Genomic DNA, 15,027 nt, shown 5'->3' with positions numbered 1-15,027 from the left:
ACATCCTCCACATCTTTAGTTTTTACAATTTTGTTCAAATTCCACCAGTTGCGTCCATTGACACCAACAGCACTGCCACACACCTTGTCTACAACAACAGGTTTACTGAACTTAGATTCTCCTTTTTTCACAAAACCCTGTTTCTTTATTTTCACACTGTCACCAACAGCAATCTCCCTGCTTGTGACCCGCTTCCTGTCATCAAAGTACTTTTGCTTGGATTGGACCATTTCGACCTTGTGTCTGACCCTTTCATCTAGTTCTCGTGAAGAAGTTTTGGATTTAAACCATTTAGACATCCAAGCAGGTCTAAATTCCGTACATGGCTTTCTCCCTCCAAGAAGTTCAAAGGGAGATACCCCCGTAGATGAATGAGGGGTGGTCCTGTAGAACCACAGCATTGTTCTTACAGAAGGGGAAACAGCTTTGTTGTGTTCAATGGCCCACTTGACACAATCTCCAATGACTCTACTGAGCCTCTCGACCAACCCATTGGTTTGAGGGTGGTAAAGAGAACTTCTTAGATGAGTAATGCAAGACTCTTTAAGAAACTCTTCCAAGTCAGCAGACACAAATTGCACCCCGTTGTCAGAAACAATGGATTTGGGGGAACGCTCTCTCATGAAGACTTCTTTCATGAAGTCAAGAATCTCTTTAGAGTCCGCTCTGGATACAAACCTAACTTCAGGCCACTTAGCGTCATAATCCATCATTACTAAGGCAAATTTACACTGATGAGGTAGAGAATGAAAAGGCCCTATCATCTATACCTAGTTTCTCCCACGGAGCTTCAGGGAGAGGTATTGGAGTGAGAGGGGGATTAGATGTGCGGAGACTCTTTTCGCTACTGGCACAAATAGTACACTCCTGCACCATAGCCTCAATGTCCTTATCCATCTGTGGCCACCAAAAGTATTCTCTGACCCTACATTTGGTAAGAGTGGCACCCAAATGTCCCTCAAGAGCTTTTTTAAGTAAGGTGGCTCTAACCCTTTCAGGAGGTATTAGCTTATCAAGTCTGAACACTAGACCATCCTCTATAGAACGTTCTTCACAAATTTTCACAAACGGTTGCAAGGCCACATCCACATTCCTTTCCCTTGGCCACCCCTGGACTATGTAATTTTCTACATCTTTTAACACTTCATCTCTGGCCATAGCTGCGCTCCAACTTTCGTCCACCACTGAACATACATTCCTTAGCTCAACACTGGCTATAATACAATCCTCCTTCTCATCATAGTCAATGTCATCATCACCTTGAGTGGCATCACTGGCAGCTGGAGGTAAGCGTGAAAGAGCATCCGACCTCACATTTATGCCCCCAACTATGTGTGTTATCTCAAAGTTGAATTGTAAAAGCTTTGATGCAAGACGAGCTATGCAAGGGGTAGCATTACGATTGGTATTTCCTAAAATAGCCAATAAAGGTTTATGGTCGGTTTGTAATGTGAATTTCCGACCCAAAAATAATTCTTGAATTTCTCAATACCCCACCAACATGCCAGAAGTTCTTTTTCAATGACTGAATAATGTGTTTCAGCCTCCCTCAGTACCCTTGATGCAAAACCGATAGTATGCTCCTGAAGACCAGTTTCCTGTGTTAAAATAGCTCCCAATCCATGGCTACTAGCATCCACAGTCAATATACATGGTACATCAGGTACAAACGATTTCAAAGCTTTGACTGTGCTCAGTTGTTCTTTGAGCCAAGTAAAAGCTTGTTTGCAGTCATTGTCCCACAGAAATTCATTTTTATCCTTCAACAATCTTGAAATAGGACGTACTTTGGTGGCATAGTCTTGAATAAAGCGTGCATAAAACTCTGTCAAAACAAGCAGAGATTTAACTCCCGCTTGGTCCTTTGGAGCGGAAGCATCCAAAATGGCCTGGACTATACTAGGCTTGGGTGTAACCCCCTCACTAGAGATGGTGTGATCCAGATATTCCACCTTGTCTTTTGAAAACACACATTTGTCACGTTTAAGAACCACACCATACTCCTGAAAAATAGAGAGAATCTTGTCAAGAACCACATCATGTTCATTTTGATCCTTAGCAAATAAAAAGACATCATCCTGAAATATTGCTACGTTTTTTATGCCTTTAAGTAAGTTGACCATAACCCTTTGGAAGACAAAAGCTGTCAAAGCCAGGCCAAACGGCAAGAGACAGAATTGGAACATCTGAGAGGGAGAGTTGAATGCAGTGTAGTGGCGTGACTCTTTAACAAGTTCAATCTGGTGGTACACAGAGGCCAGGTCCAGTTTAGAGAAACATTTGGCCCCTGCTACCACCCTCAACATTTCTGTTACATTGGGTAAGGGGTGCAAATCCACCCAAATCACCTTATTTAGGCTGCGTAAGTCAATGCAAATTCTCAGTTCATTATTTTTTTCCGTGCGACTAATAAGGACGAAGACCAGTCAGAGGACTCAATGGGTTCAATTACCCCTCTTTTATGCATGGACATAAGTTATTTTTCCATGTCCTCTCTAATACTGAAGGGTATGCTTCTGATCTTATGTTTGACAGGCACGGAATCTCTCTTACCTTTATTTTGTGTCTGAATCCTTTAATTCGTCCTAACTCTCCAGAAAATACGTTAGGGTATTTGTTGAGAAGTTCTTCAACATGTGTGAGATCATGGATAGCCAATACCTGTTCACTTGCACCTGAGCATAACATCATGCTAAACAAGCCTTGATGGAACCATCCTAAAAGGTTCAGGCCGTGGACAGCCACGTATATTTTTCCATGTATATGCCTGTTCTTGAAAACCATTACATCCTCAAAATACCCAAGAAACTCTATTTTGCATCCTTCATAGGACACAGGCTCGCGATCTAGTGGTTGTACGGGTCTTTCCCCCCATTTTTCTCAGAAAAGTGGCTCTGTAATCATTGTGATCTGTGCACCTGAGTCCAGTAGTAGTCTCAAATTGTGGTCACCAACTTCAATAACCACATACAGATCCACACAGTCATTAGGATCTCCACTCTTCACACCTCCATCATTCACAAAAAGCACCATGTCCTTTAATTCACTCAGGGTATCCTCATGGTCGTTATTGCTTGAGTCTTTAACACAACCTTCACGAACATTGTTTTTTTTATAAGTCTGACACACTTTGTCAAAGTGACCCATATTGCCACAGTTGCGACATACAGCATTTCTCGCAGGACATGGTCTCCCATTTTTGTGTGAGAAGGATACCCACACCTGAAACAGATGTCAGTTCTTTTGAAAAAAATATTCTGTTGAAAATCTTTCTTTTTCTTGAAATTCGTGAGGCGTACTGGGTTAACCATTTCAGTGTTTTTACTTTCCAGTTCCTTAATAGATGACTGAGAAGTTTCTATGCTCTTAGCTATACGAATGGATTCATCAAGTGATGGATTTTCTAAAGAGAGTAATTTTTGTATGATAGTTTTGTCAAGACATTTACTTATGAATTGGTCACGAACCAACAGCTCACTGAAGTTCTCAAACTCGCATTCAGCAACCATTTTCCTTAGAGCCGTGATGTATGTGTCGGCAGTATTACTTTGGACTCAAAACTAATATATAGGCCCCAGCTAGAAAAAAGCAGAACTATACTCCTCCAGAACACATTTCCATTAATAAGGAAAATTGAAAGTAGTACATCCAAAGCAATTTCACCTGCTCTTGAAGTGTATAAATATAAAGCACAGGCTGCTTCACTGTACGGGGCAGAGCTGTGGGGTCCCGCTGTAAATGAAACATTCAGGATGTGTGAAAATAAGTTCCTTAGAAAAATACTCGGTTTGTTCACACGGACACCATTGATTCCTGTGCTGATGGATTTAAATTTTAATTGTGTTGATGACCAGGCTAACTTTAGACCACTGTTGTTCTGGGTTCGCTTATGGAGCACAGAAGAGCTTATCCACTACAGGGAGGGTCTAGAAGAAATTCTGGGACTAAATAAATTTATGGGGTTGCCTTGGTTAAAACACATTCATGATTGGTTCCTTAAATTAGGGTTAAGGCATTACTGGGATGAGTTGACACTGGCCTCAAAAAAGCTTTCAAAGGAAAACTATTGGTCTTTCATACACAACTCAATGTCCCATTCTTCTAGGGTTGGGTCATTGACCACACGATTTCTCCAGATTAAAATAGCTTGGAATTTCAATCCCTTAGTAGATGAAATACAGCCACAATTCGCTAAGTCCCTATACCTTAAGTACCGTTATGGCATCCTACAAATAAAGTAAAATACAGTAAAATGAGAGCTGGACAAGGACGAAGGGGATAGATAAGTCTCATGTGATTTGGGTATGATGGAGAATGAGGCACACCTGTTTTTTTTCTGTCCGGCTTAGGCTCACTGTAGGTACAAATGGATAAAGCCTATTTGCCATTTGCTTGGTACTCTCCCTGCTCCCATGGCTATCCAAACTCGCTGAAGCGCATGTCAACAGCACTCTATCCCAGCATATGGTCAAAAACAACATTCTGGACCCATCACAAAATGGGTTCAGACCAGGCCATAGCACTGAGTCTGCTCTCTTAGGGCCCGATGTAGGTAGGGCTTTACCGATCGGTATTGGCCGAAAATACCGATTTTTGGCCCTTACCGATCGGTAAACAGCCATCGAGATGTAGGGAACCAAAAACAGAACGAATCGGATAGAAAACCGATTCGGAATGAGTACCGAATGGGAAAGAATCCGATACGTACATACCGAAAATCGGATATGTAACGAATCGGAAAAACACCGAATCGGTTACAAAGACCGAATCGGTCCTTGTACCGATTCGTTAGTGACACCGAATCGGAAAATCACCGAATCGGTCCTTGTACCGATTCGTTAGTGACACCGAATCGGAAAATCACCGAATCGGTCCTTGTACCGATTCGTTAGTGACACCGAATCGGAAAATCACCGATTCGGTCCTTGTACCGATTCGTTAGTGACACCGAATCGGAAAATCACCGATTCGGTCCAAGAACCGAATCGTAAGTGACACCGAATCGGAAAATCACCGATTCGGTCCATGTACCGAATCGGAAAAAATACCGAATCGGACATGATCCGAATCGGAAAACATGCCGATTCGTATGAATCTCCGATCGGGAAATTCCCCGATTCCGACAGTTGGGGAGATGTAGGGAGGCACAGAAACACCGAAATCGGCTCAAAATCGGTAGAATTCACTCGGTATTTACCATGGATTGCAATCAGGTGGTAACCAACTCCAACCCATATAAACAGTCCCAAAATGCATTGCAACTTGCAGGATGGCAGCTTTCTATGTCATTGCGAGGCGGCTACGGCTACAGCAGGAAGGACAGAGGGAATGGCTAAGAAATGAACAGGTCTACAGACAGAGGATAACCCTGTTCATGCTCACTGAGGCTGAGATCCTACAGAGATACAGGCTGGACTCTGACACCATACTTGAGCTCATCAGGGACCTTAAGCCATACTTGGACCACCACACCCCAAGGGCACACGCCATCCCTGCGCACGTCCAGGTGCTATGCAGCCTACACCTGGTAGCGTCCGGCAGCTATCAAAGTGGAGTAGCAGCAGCAGGAGGGGTGAGCCAGAGCAGCCTGTCAAGGTTCTTCCACATATTCCTTGACGCCATGATAGACAGGATGGACCAATACATCTCATTCCCTGCAACCCACGCAGAACTGCTACAAACCAAAGCGGACTTCTACCAGATGGCACACTTTCCCCAAATCATCGGTTGCATAGATGGCACGCATATTCCGATTTGCCCACCAGCGGACACCGAATACATATACCGCAATCGGAAATCTACACACACCATCAACGTGCAGGTGATCTGCAATGCCAAGTGCACCATCACAGACCTGGTAGCAAAATTTCCTGGAAGTACCCATGACTCCTATATATTCCAACAGAGCGGCATATATGCACGGCTGATGGCTGGCGATTTTGGAGAAGGATACCTCCTAGGTGAGCCACATCATCAGACCCCCATAACACATAGTAGGTAGGTGTAATACATGTATGCATGTGTCTAATGTGACCCCTTTCTCTTCCAGGCGACAGTGCATATGCCCTCCGCTCATTCATACTCACCCCCTACCTCAACCCCTCCACACCCAGCCAAAGGAGGTATAACCGGGCCCACATACGCACCAGGAATGTTGTTGAACGGACCTTTGGCATCTGGAAAAGTAGATTCAGATGCCTGCACAAGAGTGGAGGTGCAAGGCAGTATACCCCCATCACCTGCTGCAAGATCATAGCTGTATGTGCAATGTTACACAACCTTGCGGTCAAGAAGGGCACTGAGGTGGAGTTGTCTGACTACGAGGACTATGACGACGACGAAGCTGTGCCACTGACACAGCCAGCTGGGGTGTGTACGCCATGTGATGGCAGATACAGACGTGAGGAGATCACTGAGAACTATTTCTGACTGAGTACAGATGCAAAGACAGCTAAATGTTGCTTGGAAAATATAATTTTTAATAGTGATGCACCACAGTTACAGCACTGAAGTGCATCAAAAAATGGAGTCTGTAAAAACAAATAAAGTCCAGGGTACTGGTTTGCTCATCCCCCCTTGTCAGGCTATTTTTTGGCCCGCTTGGCAGACCCACTGGGGTGTCCCTCGGCCCCCTCCGAATGGCCAGCAGCATCAGCGGATCGCCTGGTGCTCCTCCGCGGTTCAGATGCAGCGCTGGCCGGGCTGCTGCGGCTGCTGCTGTCTCCAGCATCACCCAGGTCCAGGGCAGGATTGGAGGCGGCGTTTGATATTAACATGGCCTCCATGGCCGTGGTGATCCTGGCCATCCCCCTGGTGAGCTCAGCCGTGTGCTGACTGAGCACGGATTCTTGATTTGAGCTTCGATGGCACAGCTGTGCGGTCGCCGCTGCAAGGCGGGCCATGGCCCGGTTGAGCACCCGGGCATCCCTCCTGCGCGCAACCTCATGCTCCTCCTGCCTGGCAGATGAGTGGGTGATGGCAGTGGTCAGCCTGCCCAACCCTGCTGCCACCTCCTTGTTGCTGTCCACAACAGCCTGGAAACCCTTCACCAACTCCCCCATCTGCATGTTGTGCTGCAGGAGCTGGCGTTGGCAGGCCATGGTGGATCTGGCCTGTTGGCGCTGGATTTTGACCATTTGGCCCTCCAGGCCCAGGAACACACTGCCCTCCCGTGCTGGTGCAGCAGTGGTGATGGTGGTGGCACGGCGTTGGGCACTGCTGCTTCCGGCCTGCTGACTGGGCTGGGGTGCCACTGGTGGGGGTGTGGTGCTGGCAGGTCCCTGAGCCCCTGCTCCCAGGACTGGTTGGACAGGTGGCAAGGCCACGATTGTGGCAGGAGCTGGTGTAGGCGGAATGATCTGCCTTGTAGGGGAGTTTTCGGGTGAAAATTGCAAGGGGGGTGTGCTGGACAGTACTGGGGAGTGCACTGGTTGGAAATCAATCACCAGGACTCCCTCCATTCCAAGCCCTGGGGTGTCTCCTTCCTCATCCTCATCCTCCTCCTCCTGGCCAGCCTGGCTGTTGCTTGGCCCTGCGACTGCAGTGTTTGACGTTGATGCTCCCTCTGCTGTCACAGTGGTGCCGCCTGATGGTGCCCCTAGGTACAAAGAAGCATTTGTAAACTGAGTGCCGATGTATTACAGTCAGTACAATTATGGCATTCCACATGTCCTTGCATCTCCTTACACTGTGTCACACTGTTTCCTGTCTTGTGATTCTGCACTGACATATTTGGCTAACTTCTGCTGACTACATGTACCATGATGCTTGTCTCTTGTATGTTGGTGACAGTACAGTGCTGGTGTTTGCCTATGCATTGTGTCTAATGGGGAGGTGTCTGGTAGGGTGTGTCATGATGCGCATGCTTCTTACCTGTAGCTGTGGCTCTCGCAGTGCTGTCCAGGGTCCCGATTCCTACGATGCTCTCCCTCTCGATGGTGCTGGAGACAATTTCCTCCAGCTCGGTGAGGGGTGGCGCCGGGTTCTTGCCTCCTCCGGTGTGTCCAGCCTGCCTTTGAAGGTCAGCCAGCTTCCTCTTGGTGAGGCTGCGGAGGTCGTAAAACCTTTTCTTCAGTTCCTCAATGGACCTGGGGGTGACACCAGCAGCATTGACCTTCTGGGCGATGTCGGCCCACAATCTCCTCTTGGTGCTGTCTGGCACGTTGAGGGACAGCTTGCCAAAGAGCTGGCGGTGCACCCTCACCACCTCCTCAACCAGCACCTGAAGTTCGGTGGTGGTGAACTTGGGCTTCCTCTTTTGGGAGGACTTCTGGCTTCCTGCCTGATCTGCCATTTTCTCCTGCTCAGTTTGCAACCTCCTTCTCCCACTGCTGCTAACTGTGTGTGTTGGGCTCAGGCAGGCTTTCCAGAAACTTCTAGAAACTTCTTAATTGGCTGCACCTGCCAGGGTTGCCACTCCCTGTTTGGGTGGGGGAGGGGGAGCCACCTCATTGGCTGAATCGCCTATTGCCGAATCGGCTTTTACCGATTCGGTAATATCCGATTCGGTAAAATCCAATTCGGTATTATCCGATTCGGTAAAAGCCGAATCGGTTCATGCAATGCATTCCTATGGGCTTTTTCGCCATGGGTCTATGATTGCCGATTCGGTTTTTACCGAATCGGCTTTTACCGAATCGGTATTCGCCGAATCGGAAATATCCGATTCGGTGGTAGCCGATTCGGTGTTTTCCGATTCGTTGTTGGCCGATTCGGTAATTTCCGATTCGGACCGAGCTGAATCGGAACGTACCGAATCTCATTACCGATGCCGACCGAATCGGTATTCAATCGGTATTTTTTTCCTACATCTCGTTTTCCGATTTCAGAATACCGATTCGGCCCGCCTCGGTATTTTGAAATCGGAAAATCGCGTTTACCTACATCGGGCCCTTAGCCACCACAGAGCACCTCCGAACGATCTTAGATGCCGGTCAAAGTGCTGCGCTGATCCTTCTGGATCTCAGCGCGGCATTTGACACGGTATCCCATGTCATCCTTCTTAAACGTCTGGAGACCTTTGGAGTAACTGGTCATGCCTTGGAGTGGTTCAGATCCTTTCTCGAGAACAGGTCTTTTCGAGTTTCTGCCCCCCCCTTTCTATCTAAACCCCACCCTATTGAACAGGGAGTCCCGCAGGGCTCTGCGTTAAGCCCCTCTCTTTTTAATCTCTATGTTCAGCCTCTGGCGGCAGTGGCCAAAGAATGGGGCTTGACATTAGTATCGTACGCTGACGATACACAACTGGCCATCGCTCTCTCAGATGGTCCTTCCAACTTTTCCTCTAATTTCAAAAACGGACTCTCTGCGGTCGCCCAATGGATGACAACGAACTGTTTACAACTTAATGGCGGAAAAACAGAGGTGCTTCTCCTTGGCAAAAACACCAGCCTTTGGAATGAGCACTGGTGGCCGTCCTCCCTTGGTACCATCCTCTCCCCCCAAAACCCTAGTGAAAAACTTGGGTGTCTGGATGGACGACTCACTCAACTTTCGAGCCCACACCAAAAAAGTTGCCGGCACCTGCATTGGCTTACTGAGAAGCCTCAGCCACATACTAGGCTTCTTCGACGCAAAGACCCGCCAACTCATCATCCAAGCCACCATCCTCTCGCGTCTAGACTATGCCAATGTGCTCCTTCTTGGTGCCAACAAATGTGAGTTAGCACGACTCCAACTCGTGCAGAACTCTGCGGCTAGAACTTTGGTCGGCCTTCCCCGCAGATGCTCAGCCAGAGCGACCATCAGAAAACTGCACTGGCTCCCTGTTGACTCCAGAATCAAGTTCAAGACCCTCATTATGACCTTCAAAATCCTCAAACTCAAGACCCCCCCTCTGCTTCAACCCCTTCTCACTCCCTACGCGCCGTCACGGAACCTAAGATCTTCCAACCAAAACCTTCTATGCGTCCCACGCATAAAACTCTGCCGCATGGGCGGCCGCTCCTTTAGGTTCCTGGGAGCCAAGATGTGGAATGAACTACCACATCATATTCGCTCGATAGACAACTTATCAGCTTTCCGCAAAGCAGTGAAAACTTTTCTATTCCCTTGCCTGTAATCCTTCCTCTGTCCATGGACTCTCCACGCTTAGGATCTGATCTGGGTTCCAGCGCCGGGACGCCTCATTGCCGGGGCAGCTGTAGCGCTTTACCAAAACAATAAGATAAGATAAGATAAGATACTAGATCTTGCCTTGAAACAGAAAGACTATTACGTTCCGACACTAGACAGCCTGTGGTTTTTAGTGTCAGTCGATATCTGTTTAGTGTGAGCTTGATAAGGAAAAGGGAAGGTCTGAAACTCTATGATGTCCCTGACCATGTCATGAATGATGTAATTTGTGACATCATCAGCAGTGCATTGCGGGGTGAGAGTTATAGTTAGCTCAACTAACTATAACGGCCGAATTTCTCTGGTTTTTTACAAGTAAAATGTCCGACTAGCTATAGCGGCCCTGAAACCTTTGTTTTTTTCAGTGAATTTCTAAGGTTTTTAAATGCTAATTTCAAACTATAACGTCCCTGAATCCAATGTTTTTTTCAGTGAATTTCAAAGGGTTTTTTAAATGCTAATTTCGAAGTATAATGTCCCTGAAACCTATGTTTTTTTCAGTACATTTCTAAGGTTTTTTAAATGCTAATTTCTAACTATTCCTACAGAGGTAGGACATGTGCAGAAAGAGGAAGAAAAGCACAGAAAGAAGCAAAAGAAATGCAGAAAGAGGTAACTGAACTCCAGAAAGACGACGGAAGGTACAGCCAGAAGCAAGAGATATGCAGAAAGAACAAACAGAGGTGCAGAAAGAGGCCTTGTTGCAAAGTCATCCTGTGCCCCAACCTTTTGCTGACTGGTACTGGTGGTAACCGACTCTGACTAACCAGGCCCAGAGCCAGTGCTATCCTGAAAGACACTTAGAATACAGTGAAAACACCTACATATACTAGGATACACTATAGGTTGGGGTACCCCTGTGATTGGCATGACCTCCTCTGTAAGGCCCTAGTACATAATAGGGCAGGAGGATTAAAACTACCTCTAAGTCAGAGGTGCAGAAAGAGGCAAGAAAAGCACAGAAAGAAACAACAGAGGTGCCAAAAGAGGCAAGAGAGGTGCACAAACAGGCAAAAAAGGTATAGAAAGAGGGAACAGTGGTGCAGAAGGAGGCAGAAGGGATAACACACAGTGTAAGAGAGATACAGAAAGAAGCAAGAGCAGTGCAGAAAGAAGCAAGAGAAGTACAGAAAGAAGTGATAAAGGTGGAGAAATAGGGAAGAAGGGTGTAGAGAGAGGCAAGAGGGCTACATAAATGTCTAAAAGAGGTGCAGAAAGAAGTAAGAACAGTGCAGAAAGAACTAACAGAGGTGCTAAAAGAGGCACGAGGTGTACAGAAAGAGGTATGAGAGGTGCACAAAGAGGCAAGACAGGTACAGACAGAGGCAGGTGGGGTGAAAATAAAGGAAGAGAAGTACAGAAAGCAGCAACAGAGGTGCTGAAAGAGGCTTGAAGGGTGCAGAAAGAGGCAAGAAAAGTACAGAACGAAGCACCAGAGGTACAGAAAGAGGCAAGAGAGGTGCAGAAAAGGATAGTAAAGGTCCAGAAAGAGGGAACAGGGGTACAAAAAGAGGCAAGACAGGTGCAGAAAGAGGAAATAGGGGTGTCGAAAGAGGCAAGAGGAATGTAGAAAGAAGCAAACGAAGAGCAGAAAGAAGCAACAGAGGTACAGAAAGACGCAAGAGAAGTGCAGAAAGAGGCCATAGAATTAATGAAACAAGCAACAGAGGTGTGGAAAGAAGCAGGAGAAGTGTTGAAAGAGGCATGTAAGGTGCAGAATAAAGCAAGAGCAGTGCAGAATCAACCATCAGAGGAAAAAGAGGTGCAGAAGAAGGTAGGAGAGTACACAAAAAGGCAAGAGAGGTACATAAAGAGGCAGGAGGGGTGCAGAAAGGAGGATGAGATGAACAGAAAGAAGAAGGGGGATTGCTGAAAGAAGCAACAGAGGTGTAGAAAGAAGCTAGAGAAGTGCAGAAAGAGCAGGTGAGGTGCTGAAAGAAGCAAAGGCAGTGCAGAAAGAAGCAACAGAGGTGCAAAAAGAGGAAAGAGGGGTACAGAAAGAGGTACGTGGGATGCACAAAGAGGCAACAGAGGCACCGAAAAGGGTGGGAGGGTTGCAGAAAGAAGGAAGAGAAGTGTATAAAGAAGTACCAGAGGTACAGAAAGAGGCAAGAGAAGGTGCAGAAACAGGTAGGGAAAGTGCAAACAGAGGGAACAGGGATGCAGAAAGAGGCAAGAGAGGTGCAGAAAGAGAAAAGAGGGGTGCAGAAAAAGGCAAGAGGAGTGCAGAAAGAAGTAAGTGAGGTACAGAAAGAGGCCACAGGTACAGAAAGACGCAAGGGAGGTGCAGAAACAAGCAAGAATAGTGCAGAAAGAGGCAAGAGAATTGCTGAAAGAAGTATCAGAGGTGTGGAAAGAAGCAAGAGAAGTGCAGAAAGAGGCAAGAAAGGCAAGTAAGGTGTAGGAAGAGGCAAGAGAGGTACAGAGAGAGGCAAGAGGGGTACAGAAATATACAAGAGAGTAGCAGATAGAAGCAGAAGCAGTACAGAAGGAACCAACAGAGGCGCTGAAAGCGACACGAAGGGTGCAAAAAGAAGCAAGAGAAGTACAAAAAGAAGCAACAGAGGATCAGTAAGAGGCATGAGTGGTACAGAATGAAAGAAGAGAGGTGTGGAAAGAGGCAAGAGAGTTGCACAAAGAAGGAAGAGGGATGCAAATAGATGCAAGAGGGGTGCAGAAAAAAGCAAGTGAAGTGCAGAAAGAGGCAAGAGATCTGCAGAAACAGGCAAGAGAAGTGCATAAAGAGGCAAACGAATTGCAGAAAGAAGCAAAATATGTGTAGAAAGAAGAAACAGTGGTGCAGAAAGAGACAAGAGAAGAACAGAAAGAGGGAAGAGGAGTGCAGAGAGAGGCACAAGTTTTGTAGAAAGAAGGCACAGAGGTACAGAATGAGGCAGGAGAAGTACAGAAAAAAAGCAACAGAGGTGCAGAAAGGGCGAGGAGGGGTGGAGAAATAGGCATAGGGGTGCAGAAAGAAGCAAGAGAGGTTAAAAAAACAAAGGAAGTGCAGATAGAAGCAACAGAGGTACAGAAAGAGGCCAGAGGAGTGCCGTAAGAGGAAAGAGGGGTGTAGAAAGAGGCACAATGGTTGCAGAAAGAAGGGGCAGGAGTGCAGAAGGAAGCAAGAGAAGTACAGAAAGAAACAACAGAGGTACAGAAAGAGTGATGAGGGGTGGAAAAAGAGGCAAGTGAAGTGCAGAAAGAGGCAAGAGATGTGCAGAGACAGGCAAGAGAAGTGCATAAAGAGGCAAGAGAATTGCAGAAAGAAGAGACAGAGGTGTAGAAAGAAGCAACAGAGGTGCAGAAATAGACAAGAGCAGAGCTGAAAGAGGGAAGAGGAGTGAAGAAAGTAGTACAAGGTTTGTAGAAAGAAGGGACAGAGGTACAGAATGAGGCTAGAGAATTGCATAAAAAAGCAACAGATGCAGGAAGGGGGAGGAGGGGTTGAGAAATAGGCATAGGGGTGCAGAAAGAAGCAAGAGAGGTTCAGAAAGAAACAAAAGTGCAGAAAGTAGCAACAGAGGTACAGAAAGACGCAAGAGGAGTGCAGTAAGAGGGAAGAGGGGTGCAGAGAGAGGAGGCACAAGGGTTGCAAAAAGAAAGGCCAAAGGTGTAGAAAGAAGCAAGAGAAGTGCAGAAAGAAGCAACAGAGGTGCAGAAAGAAGGTTGAGGGGTGGACAAAGAGGCAAGGGAAGTGCAGAAAGAAGCAACAGAGATGTGGAAAGAGGGAAGAGGGGTGGAGAAAGAGTCAAGAGGGAAGGATAGAGAAGCAAGAGAGGTGCAGAAAGAAACAAAAGAAGTGCAGAAACAAGGAACATATGTGCAGAAAGAGGCAAGAGGAGTGCAGAAAGAGAGAAGAGAGGTGCAGAAAGAGACACAAGGGATGAAGAAAAAGGCATGAGGGTTACAGAAAGAAACAAAAAAAGTGAAGAACGAAGGAACAGAGGTACGGAAAGAAGGGAAGAGAGGTGCAGAAAGAGGTAAGAGGGGTGTAGAAAGAGGCAAGAGGGTGCACAAAGAAGCAAGTGAGGTACAGAAAGAGGCAACAGAGGTACAGAAAGAAGCATGAAAAGTGCAGAAACAGGATAGAGAGGTACAGAAAGAGGCTAGAGAGGTACAGAAAGAGGCAATAAAAGTGAAGAAAGAAGAAAAAGAGGTACATAAAGATGCAGGAGAACTGCAGAAAAAGGCAAGAGAGGTGCAGGAAGAGGCAGGAAAGGTACACAAAGAGGCAAAAGTGTTACAGAAAGAGGCAAGAGGTGCTCAGAAAGAAGCAAGGGAAGTGGGTAAAAAAGCAACAGAGGTGCTGAAAGAGGTAATAGGAGTACAGAAAGAGGGAAGAGGGGTTGCATAAAGAAGCAAGAGAGGTGCAGAAAGAAGCAAGAGAGGTGCAGAAATAGGGATGAGGGATGGAAAAAGAGGCAAGAGAAGTGCAGAAAGAGGCAAGAGATGTGCAGAAACAGGCAAGAGAAGTGCATAAAGAGGCAAGAGAATTGCAGAAAGAAGCAACAGAGGTATAGAAAGAAGCAACAGATGTGCAGAAAGAGACACAAAGAGAACAGAAACAGGGAAGACGAGTGAAGAGAGATGCACAAGGTTTGTAGAAACAAGGGAAAGAGGTGCAGAATGAGGCTAGAGAATTGCAGAAAAAAGCAACAGATGCAGGAAGAGGGAAGAGGGGTGGAGAAATAAGCACAGGGGTGCTGAAAGAAGCAAGAGGGGTTCAGAAAGAAACAAAAGTGCAGAAAGAAGCTACAGAGGTACAAAAAGAAACAAGAGGAGTGCAAAAAGACGGAAGAGGGGTGCAGAAGGAGGCACAAGGGTTGCAGAAATAAGGGCCAAAGGTGTAGAAAGAAGCAAGAGAAGTGCAGAAAGAAGCAACAGAGGTGCAGAAAGAGGGATGAGGGTTGGACA

The sequence above is a fragment of the Lissotriton vulgaris genome, chromosome 6 (assembly GCF_964263255.1).
Source record: "Lissotriton vulgaris chromosome 6, aLisVul1.2, whole genome shotgun sequence".
In the NCBI taxonomy this organism is placed as follows: Eukaryota; Metazoa; Chordata; class Amphibia; order Caudata; family Salamandridae; genus Lissotriton; species Lissotriton vulgaris.
The sequence above is the reverse complement of the archived record's forward strand: the minus strand, read 5'-3'. Positions refer to the sequence as shown.